Source organism: Odocoileus virginianus, chromosome 13 (assembly GCF_023699985.2).
Source record: "Odocoileus virginianus isolate 20LAN1187 ecotype Illinois chromosome 13, Ovbor_1.2, whole genome shotgun sequence".
NCBI classification, from domain to species: Eukaryota; Metazoa; Chordata; class Mammalia; order Artiodactyla; family Cervidae; genus Odocoileus; species Odocoileus virginianus.
In genome coordinates, this window is record NC_069686.1 from 30,631,068 (window position 1) to 30,640,257 (window position 9,190).

The 9,190-nt window shown below is 37.9% G+C and overlaps 1 long non-coding RNA gene across 1 annotated transcript; it reads right to left on the reverse strand.

Moving 5' to 3' along the window:
• Positions 1-984: 984 nt before the first annotated feature.
• Positions 985-2,357, reverse strand: LOC139037997 (uncharacterized). The gene is made up of 2 exons (XR_011490900.1): positions 2,299-2,357; positions 985-1,237 (listed from the first exon to the last, which is right to left on the reverse strand). It is a non-coding gene; the product is annotated as an uncharacterized lncRNA (long non-coding RNA).
• Between the last annotated feature and the right edge of the window lie 6,833 nt (positions 2,358-9,190).

Here is a 9,190-nt window from a genome sequence, read left to right on the forward strand (position 1 = left end):
GTATTAAAATTCTTAATTTTTTTTCTTACAAGTAATCATTAAATCTTATTTTTATATATTTAAATTTTTGTCTATCTAGAGACCATTGCCTGGTTAGTCCTAGATACATGATGGGTTAATGGAATTAGCATTAATAGATGCCAACTCATTAAAAGCAGGAAATGTGATTATTTTCTTCACTATTGTATATTCAGTACCAAACACAACATATGAAAAAATATAGATGCTCATTGCACATCTATTACATGAATGATAACTATATTAATAAATGGTCAACACGTTTTATGAGAAGATACCAACACAGGTTCATTTCAGCTGTAGTTATTGCCACTATGGTCTTATGAAAGTTTTAGATTAGTAGATTATGTTAATATGATGGGAATATGATCTTTTGAAAGATAGTATTAGTTTAACATGAAAGAGGAGAAAGTTAAATTAAAAACTTAAATTATCCTCTTAAGTCATTCGTAGTCCAAAAATGGGCTTCAAACTGGTCCTTTTATGCCTCTCATTATGTGCTACACTCGAGATCAGAAGGGGTTTAACCCTCATTTCACCACAAATACACTTTATTACCTGTTCTGTGTGCTACCACCTGCAACTGTGTCATTTTTATCAGTCTCCTTGTTTCAAAACTGGTGATGCAAATTATTTTAGACTTTATAGGGATGAGTAAAGCCAATCTGTAGAAGAGTTAGCCTGTAATCCATATAGTGCCATGCAAAGGAAATAGGTTATTCTTCTATCCATATATATCCCTAATTCTGAAGTTATTCTTCAGGTCTAAACCAAGTCCTCTCTCCTAAACTTTAATACTGTTCTAAGAAATTTGTGTCCTGTGAATGTGAAGATTAACCATTTACCTCCATCTGGGGAAGGAGTATATGTTCTACTTAAAATAAAGAGTGTGATTATATACTTTCAATTTCCTCTTCCCCAAATGTATTGGTCAGCTTGGGCTGCCATAACAAAATGCCATAGACTGGGTGGCTTACACAACAAAAATTTATTTCTCATTGTTCTATAGACTGAGAAGTCCAAGGTTAAGGTGCTGGTTGATTTATTTTGTGGTAAGGTATCTCTTCCTGGTTTGCAGACAGCCACCTTGTCACTGTGTTCTCATGGCAGAGTGAGCAAGCTCTTTGGTATCTCTTCTTATAAGAATATGAATCCTGTCAGATCAGGACACTACTCTGATGATCTTATGCAACTTGCATACTTCCATAAGATGCTATCTCTGAAAGTGAAAATCTCTTAGTTGTGTCTAACTTTGTCACCATTAACTGTAGCCTGTCAGGCTCCTCTGTCCATGGAATTCTCCAGGCAAGAATACTGGAGTGGGTAGCTGTTCCCTGCTCCAGGGGATCTTCCAAACCCAGGGGTTGAACCCAGGTCTCCTGCATTGCAGGTGGGCTCTTTATTGTCTGAGCTACTAGGGAAGCCCAAGAATACTGAAGCCCCCTAATACTGTAGCCTATCCCCTCTCCAGAGGATCTTCCTGACCCAGGGATTCAACCTGGGTCTTCTGGATTGCAGGTGGATTCTTTACCAGCTGAGCTCCCAGGGAAGCCCCAATACCAGGCAAACAGTCATCCCAGGGGAGGGGTGATTAGGACTTCAACATACAAATGGATAGGGGACACAAAAGAGTACACAGTAATACACAAAATAATAACCATGGAATATTTTTCATATTCTGTCACCAGATTTTCAATGGACACTTATGCCTCACCCTGATTATATGTGTTTTAGTTAATTGGTAGTGTGTACAGATTATATATAATTTATTGTGGTTTTTTGTATTTCATTTTATCTCTTAGACTTGTAAACCCCAATATTTCCATCCCTAAACCTCTATTGGCTATGATTAAAGCTTAATAAAGATTTTTTGGGCAAGGAAGAAAAAGATTCTCCTCTACATTTTTGTTAATTTTATGAATTAGCAGGAGATATTCAGAAATAGAGTTGCCTACATGTTGTTTGAAAATTGTTTACAGCAAATAATGAACAAAGCAAATCAGATTGCCAAAGGCCTAGCTGTTTAGAAAGTGTAGCACATTATTAATTAAAATACAAGTCAGCTTTTCCAGCACTTGTAGCCTGTGGGTATCGAATGTACTCCACTTGATTGAATCAGGTAGTGGCAGCACAGGCATTTTTTATTTTGTGCTGGAAGGGATAACAAAAATGTAAAGCTCTTTTCTGCTACTTCATTTGAAAAAATATTATTTTGGAATGAAGGCCTACCAGCTGCAGCAGACAGGCAGAAATAATATAAAATCTACATTTTACACTTACACTGTGATTTTAAACAGGAGGTCTACAACGTCAGATGCTCTTCTGGTATTGTATTATAGGCAGACCTTTGTCTATGGCCAAGGAAACAGTTTCCATGGAGATGCAAGAAGGCATTTGACAATGGTCACTGTTTTGGTGAAGAAAATTAATCCAAGCAGGAGACCAGTTTATAGTTATAAGATTTTTTTTCTGTGCAGGAGGAGAGGAAGAAAAGTGTTGAGAAGTAGCAAAGAAGAAAAATATACCTGCCTTTTGGGTGTTCATTTTAGCATGCTGAAGTCAGTGATATTGTGAGAAACCACAAACTATGTTTCCAGTTTCAGTGCTGATGGGAATTCTCAGGTAAAAGAAAAAAATAGTAAAGAGAATGTGATTTTTTATAATACACTTAAATATTTAGTTCACCCTTAGGATAAGTCAGGGAAATAATGATGAGAGTTTTTGTTTTTAATTCAAACACTGTTAACCATTAAAGTCTGAGCTAGTACTTTTTCATTCTGCCTGGTTCCAAGCTCTTCATGGAATTTTTATTCACTTTTTATTCATCTCTGAATTTCCTTTATCCCCAAAACTGGAAAAATAATTAAAATAGGCTTTTCATAAATGTTTGTTGAATGCCATGAACACATCAAATCATGATGCTCCATAGAGCAGTAAACAGAATAATTTGAAAGAATTTGGGGTGCTACCTACACAGTCAGCTTTACTAAAGTCAGAAGCCCGTCTAGGTTCAATTGAGACAGTTTTGAAATATTCATTAACACTTTGAGGCCCACTAGTGTTGGCCTCAAAAGAGAATATTTACAGTTTACAGTTTTAAAACAGTTTTAAAAACACCTAGTGAAGAAACAGGCTTTGTAACAATGGGAAGAACGCTATTGACAAAAAGTAGAACAGAGTGAGTCAAGTGCTTTATTAACCTGTGGGATCTTGGTCTCGTTCCTCACTGTCAAGGTATTTCTGGGAGAATTAGTCACCCCTAGTCAGTGGATTAAACTTCTTCCTCCCTTATTTCACTCAGGTTTGAAATCTTTATACCAATGGATCAGATTGATCTCTGTCTCTTGCCAGCAGATTTCCTAGATTTTAAATTCGTGTATTCCTACAGTTCTCAAGTTAAAGCATTCAGTGAAGCAAATTGAATAGCAATCAGATTCACTCAGTTCTATTCCCTGTTTTAGTCCAGATCTGCCACATTCTCATTCAAGATCATTATTCTCAAGGTAGTTTTTGCTCTGAGAGTTTAGTTGAACTTTGTTCATAATTTTGAAAGCTTTACCTAAGTAAGGAAGCTCTTCCCTGACCCAGGCTCACGATGGCCTGACATGTTCCTCTGGCCTCAGAGAGGGTTCAGGTATCTGTCTGCAGCCACAGTGAGAAGGAACTGGCTCATGAGTCAGTATTCCAGAAGCAACTTCCTGTCTAGCCTGCTAGGAAGGATGCTTTACAAAGGCAAATTATTTGTGTCCACCCCCTCCCCTTCTTCCCTCCCTCTCTCTCTCCCGTTTTCTTCTTCTTATAAGATACATGCTAAATCTGTCTGTTTCCCCCCTCTTTTGTTCTCTTCTTTCATTCCTTCTTTCCAGTGCTCAGTATGAGGTCATCATATATTTTTCAGTCATTTTTAAGCCACTGCCTTGTCAACAGTTCCTCCAGAGTTCCCACCTTTCCTTATTTCTTTTCTCTGCTTTAGGTCCAAAATGTTTTTTTTTCCTGCCAAATGCCTGTTCTGCCTAAAGAACTTGCCTTAGGATTTAAGGGCACATATACACAAGATTGCAAATTGATCATTGAAAAATAGATGGCCACACCTTTTTTTTTTTCCTCCTTTCACCCAGGCTTTTTAAGCTGTTTGCTTGGCCATGAGATGACAGACAGTTTCCAAAGCTATCTTGGCCTTTCTCATTTTTTACTTCTTCTCTCTTGTGGGAATGTAAATCTTCACTCGCTGCTGTAGAGTAACTGATTGTGACCTTGTGTGTTAGCAGTTCTGTTCCCTGAAAACTAAAAAGAGGCCCTAATCTTCTCCACATGTGAGGATCCAAAAGGGGTTCTTTGATTCATAGCTGCCTGTATATCCTGGCACCCACGTCCTCCTTCCGGCGTCCTGATGGTGGGGGAAGGGGTACTGGTGAAGGGGAGGCAGACTTTCAGTGTCACCATTTGTTGTGGATAACTTGTCTTGTGCCCAGGGTCTTGCCCTTTCCTGACTTCTGTGCTCCATTGAGGAGGCCACTTCAGTAGGCAAACACTAAAAATATATACCACCAAACATAAGCCACATGTTTTTCTTTGATTTTGAAGTTTAATTCATCTTTTTCATTTTCTATGTCAGTCTTCACAAGTTTTGCACAGCCATATTTCACCGCATAGAATTCTGGAGAACCTAGTGCTCAGTGATGCTTAGTAATTGAATAAACCCTCTCCCCACAAAAGACCTTGGCATCAAAGTTCAAATTATCATCTTTTTTTTTTTTTTTAAATCATTGGTTGCCTTTGTAGGGGTGAATGAAATTCCCATTGCTAGTAGTTCTGATAGGCTCAACACCTGCCTGTATTTGAAATCCACATTCAAGTACATATTGGGTCAAACCCTAACCAGATGTAGGTACACAGCCAAGTTATTGGATTTCTTGATGATGAATAGAAAACAGACAATGCACCTGTCTGGTTGCAGAAAGGATTTGCATAAAAATGAAGGAACAGTACATATGCTTATGTAAACTGTTGATGAACAAGATCACCTATATATATATGCGGAAAAAAAAGCCAAACAGTTTTTCTAAATGAAATCATGTGAGATGGTGTAAACACACACACACACACACACACACACACACACACACACACACACACACACACACATTTGCCAACAATTAGGAAATATGTTGATAGGCTGGGGCCCTGTTAGAATGATTTGATTTCCTGGCATTTTTATCCTCTGAAGAAGTGAAACACTACCCTGCCAATTAGGTATTAGATTAGTGAGGGAACTAATTACAAAATGCTCTTTGTCATTTGATCATCTGTGCTTAAGGTGACAGTGGAGGGTGGTGAAGATTAGGAAACACACTATCCATAGTGATATAAGATAACAAAATGGCAACACTGTTTTTAATGAACATCAAGTCTCCAAAGTGGATAATATGGCTGGTGTTAACTCTGCTGTGGAGATTTCAGATTCTCAACTTAAATCAACTGACTTTTTTTTTTCTTTTTGGCCACTCTGGACAGCATGCAGAACTTCCCATGGCCACTGCAGTTGAAGTGCAGAGTCTTAACCACTGGACCACCAGGGAAGTCCCTGAGAAGGAGTTTCTCACTGAGAATAAGTATTTATGGTAAAAAAGATAAAGAAAAAAGTTTTCTAGCTTTGTTCTATCTTGTTTTTAAATCTGAAAATACCATCAGTTTTTTTCTGAAGTTGCTTTTGCATGGCTCTATCTGTCTGGAGCATCCCATTCTTTATCCTATAGGCCACCATGCTGTTTAACTCTTTCCCAAGAAATCCTCTTTGTTCTAACTCATCGGTTTCCTAGAACATCTTTGTAGTGATACTCTGATTCTGGTTGAAAATGCATTGACAAAACAGACTTCATGCTTTGAATCTCATTTTTAATAGGAAAATATACGTAATAATTAAATCAGTTATGAGAGATAATTATCTTTATACTCAAGCATCATTGCTATTGCCATAAACAAACATCTAGACTAGGTCTTTTGTTTTCCAGGGTTTGTTTTTTTCTTTTAAGACAGAGTTAATGTAAGATCTATGATTTACAGTTTAGAGTGTAAATGGAAGCTTCACCATAGTGATCCTAAATACTACTCAGGAGTCCAACAACCCAGACTGCATGTATTCAGTTATTTCTCTTCTCTGGTATGGATCACTCCTCATTTGATACAATCAGAAAACTCTCAGAGCACTTTGTCTTTAAGGACCAGTCAAGTTTGTTCATATTTTTCAGATATAGGTATTCTCCTTCCAGTGGGAACATTCAGCCTCTGCCACCTGACGGTGTTTTCCTGTAATGAATTGCTCCACGTTTGTTGCCAACTCCAATGGCCAAGGCTAGAGAATGCAATCAATCAATTCTTAACTGAGTGGCACTGAAGGGTGCTTTCCCCTGTGACTAAACAGCATCTGTTGTTCCTTTCCGCTGCTGGATCCAGAGTCTGGTGGTGGAACCACTTGAAGTTGCTTCATGTGGACCTCCCTGCTGCTGTTGCCCCCATCTCAGTAATGAGTTTCAGGAAAGCAAGTCAAATGTAGAAACACTGAAAAGTCCCTCCATGTCTTTGTTGCCACTGCTAGCATGCAGATCACATTTCCACTCTTCTTCCCTGGGTGGGTTGTCTGATTGCCATTCCAGATCTGTTCTCTTCTCTTCTCTGCCACGGTCTACATCTTAAGATGCTGGGGTCTATGGATCTTATACCCATGCTACTTTGCTTTTTTGCCTTCTGGTTGGGTTTGAGTAATAGGAGGGAGACTGTGAATATGGGAAAAGAGAAAGGTCACAGTAATTATTCCCCTTCACCCTCATTCTGGGATGTGGCTTTAGAATCGGCTGCATTGGTCTTGTAGGATTTTACCTTGCTCTTTCATCTGTAACATATTTTTTGTGGTTTCATTTTTTGTTTGATGGGTTGGCCTGTGTTCCTGTCTTGCCAGTTGTTTGGCCTGAGGTTTCCAACAATGGAGTTTGCAGGCTGTTGGGTCCAGCCCGGGGGAAAAGTGGAGGGGATGAATTGAGTGAGTGCACTGATATATACACACGATCACATATAAAATAGACCCTAGTGGGAAGCTGCTCTATAGCATGGGGAGTTTCACCTCAGTGCTCCGTGATGACCTTAGAGCGGTGGGATGGGGTGGGGAGAGGTTCAGTAGGGAAGGGATATGTGTATACATGTGCCTGATTCACGTTTGTTATACAGCAGAAACTAGCACAATATTGTAAAACAATTATGTTCTAATAAAAAAATTTTCTTAAGAAAAAAAGAGCTGACTGCATTGTTTCCATAAGGTCATTGCTCCTTTTGGTGACTCCTCTCCCACACTTATAGCACTCAGTGTTTTGGGGGAATATTGTATCCTACATTTGATCCTTCAGACCTAGGCGTGGTAATAGTTTTAGCACTGTTGCTATTTTCTGGGTGCTGCACCATTCCTTGTTGGTTCCCATAACTCTGTCCACATTTCTCTAAATAGTATCTTTATTAACTTCTTTTTAATTACCTCTTTTGAATATGGCATTTGTTTCCTGCCAAGATCCTAACTGATACATGACCAAACATTTATTCCTGAGAATGTCTTCCTTTGTAGCAAAACTACAATGTAAGGGTCAGTCCACTAATATCTTTATGCTTTCATGGGGATTTACTCATTACTTCATTGGTTACTCCTAAACTTTGTGGATTTCCTGTGTCACTCTGGCTGATTTTAACAAATATGAATCTAATTCAGGTAGCTTTGGGGGAAGAATTTTCTTTTATCCTTTACCTTTCGATTGACCTCTGTGGTTCATATACAGATTGGCCCACCCTTTCCAAAAACTTTCAGTCTATATCAGTTATTTAGCAGATTAAAAATAAATAGATATTAGTTATCCAGGAAGTACATATCAAAATCATGGTGAGATACCACTTCACAGGGATAATTATAATTGATAAAACATAATAATAGGAATTGGCAATAAAGTGGAGAATTGGAAACTAATCAACTACTAGTGAAACAATAAAGTGATACTGATAGTCTGGAAAACAGTCTGCAGTCCCCCCAAAAGGTTAAAACATAGATTTACCATATGACCCAGCAAGTGATTCCACCTCTATGTATATATCCAAAAGTAATGAAAACTATGTCTGCATAAAAAATTGTACACAAATATTCATACCAGCATTATTCATAATAGTCCCAAGGTGAAAACATCCCAAATTTCCATCAGCTGATGAATGGATAAATAAAATACGGTACAGACATATAATGGAATATTATTTGAAATAAAAAATTACAGATACATGCAACAGCATGGATGAACCTTGAAAACATTACACTAAGTGCAAGAGGCTAGTCACAAAAGGCCATGCATTCTTAATCACTCAGTTGTGTCCAGCTCTTTGCAACCCCATGGACTGCAGCCAGCCAGGCTCCTCTGTCCGTGGGGATTCTCCAGACAAGAATACTGGAGTGGGTTGCCATGCCCATGCCCTCCTCCAGGGATCTTCCCAACACAGGGATCAAACCCCGGTCTCCTGCATTGCACATGGATCCTTTACTGGTTGAGTTACGGGAAGCCCCACAAAACGCCATGTTTGTTTAATTCCATTAACATAAAATGTTAAGAAAAAACAAATCTGTAGAGATAAGAAAGTACATTAGCAGTTACCAATGGCAGGTATGGGAAAGACTGAAGCAAAATGAAGAGTCACTTCTATGGATATCATGGTTCTTTTCAGGAAATTGAAAATATTTAAAAATTTATTGTGAACCCACTAAAAATCATTGAACTACATGTCTTAAAAGGTAATTCTTGTGGTATGTGAATTATACATCAATTATAAAAATAGGTAAATGGATGAACAGAGAAAAGGAAGCCTCCTCTTATAACTACCTTCCAACATATATAATTGGTAAAAAGGAGAATTTACGAAATAAAAAAAATTTATAAAAATGAAAAAGATGTAGATTTCTAAAAGAGTTATGAAAAGCTAATCTAAGGAAATACATACCATCATGTAAATATAATCTATCCAAATCTCTCACTTCTAACACTGAAATGTTTCAGGTTTTTTGGATTATTTCACATTTTATACCGAATGAAAGGGTGAAAAGCAGGAAAAATTTGAACCAAGAATGCTAAACAACTTCTGCAGCAATTTCATTCTT